We start from the raw sequence: 1,124 nt of genomic DNA, 5'->3' as shown, positions 1-1,124 counted from the left end.
TTATGTAAGCCTATGGTAACCACAAAGCAAAAATCTATAGTAGATACACAAAAGATAAAAAGTAAAGAATCGAGTTGGAACCAACCCAAATGTCCAACAACGATAGACTGGATTAAGAAAATGTGGCACATATACACCATGGAATACTATGCAGCCATAAAAAAGGGTGAGTTCATATCCTTTGTAGGGACATGGATGAAACTGGAAAACATCATTCTCAGTAAACTATCGCAAGGACAAAAACCAAACACCGCATGTTCTCACTCATAGGTGGGAATTGAACAATGAGGACTCATGGACACAGGAAGGGGAACATCACACTCCGGGGACTGTTGTGGGGTTGGGGGAGGGGGGAGGGACAGCATTAGGAGATACACCTAATGCTAAATGATGAGTTAATGGGTGCAGGAAATCAACATGGCACATGGATACATATGTAACAAACCTGCACATTGTGCACATGTACCCTAAAACCCTAAAGTATAATAAAAAAAAAAATTATGGAAAAAAAATCCATTCAAATTATCAAACTTGAGTCTCTAGCTAATGTTAGGCATACTTATGAGACTAAGAAACAAAAATACGTGCTCACTTCAGCAGCACATATACTAAAACTGGAACGATACAGAGAAGATTAGCATGGCCCCTGGGCAAGGATGACACGCAAATTTGTGAAGCGTTCCATATTTTTTAAACTAAAGAGTTTCTGCACAGCAAAACAAACTATCATCAGAATGAACAGGGAACCTACAGAATGGGAGAAAATTTTTGCAATCTGTCCATCTGGCAAAGGGCTAATATCCAGAATCTACAAGGAACTTAAACACATTTAGAAGAAAAAAACAACCCCATCAAAAAGTGGGTTATGAAGGATATGAACAGACACTTCTCAAAAGAAGGCATTTATGCAGCCAGCAAACATATGAAAAAAAGCTCATCATCACTGGTCATTAGAGAAATGCAAATCAAAACCACAATGAGATACCATCTCATGCCAGTTAGAATGGTGATCATTAAAAAGTCAGGAAACAACAGATGCTGGCGAGGATGTGGCAAAATAGAAATGATTTTACACTGTTGGGGGGAGTGTAAACTAGTTCAACCACTGTGGAAGACAGTGTGGC

The 1,124-nt window shown here is 39.0% G+C and overlaps 1 non-coding gene across 1 annotated transcript; it reads left to right on the top strand.

Moving 5' to 3' along the window:
- Window positions 1-584: 584 nt before the first annotated feature.
- LOC116465933 (U6 spliceosomal RNA) lies at window positions 585-691 on the top strand. The gene has a single exon (XR_004247295.1). It is a non-coding gene; the product is annotated as a U6 spliceosomal RNA (small nuclear RNA).
- Window positions 692-1,124: the final 433 nt, after the last annotated feature.

The sequence above is a fragment of the Hylobates moloch genome, unplaced genomic scaffold (assembly GCF_009828535.3).
Source record: "Hylobates moloch isolate HMO894 unplaced genomic scaffold, HMol_V3 SCAFFOLD_14773, whole genome shotgun sequence".
NCBI lineage: Eukaryota > Metazoa > Chordata > Mammalia > Primates > Hylobatidae > Hylobates > Hylobates moloch.
This window is presented reverse-complemented; position numbering and strand designations above follow the sequence as displayed.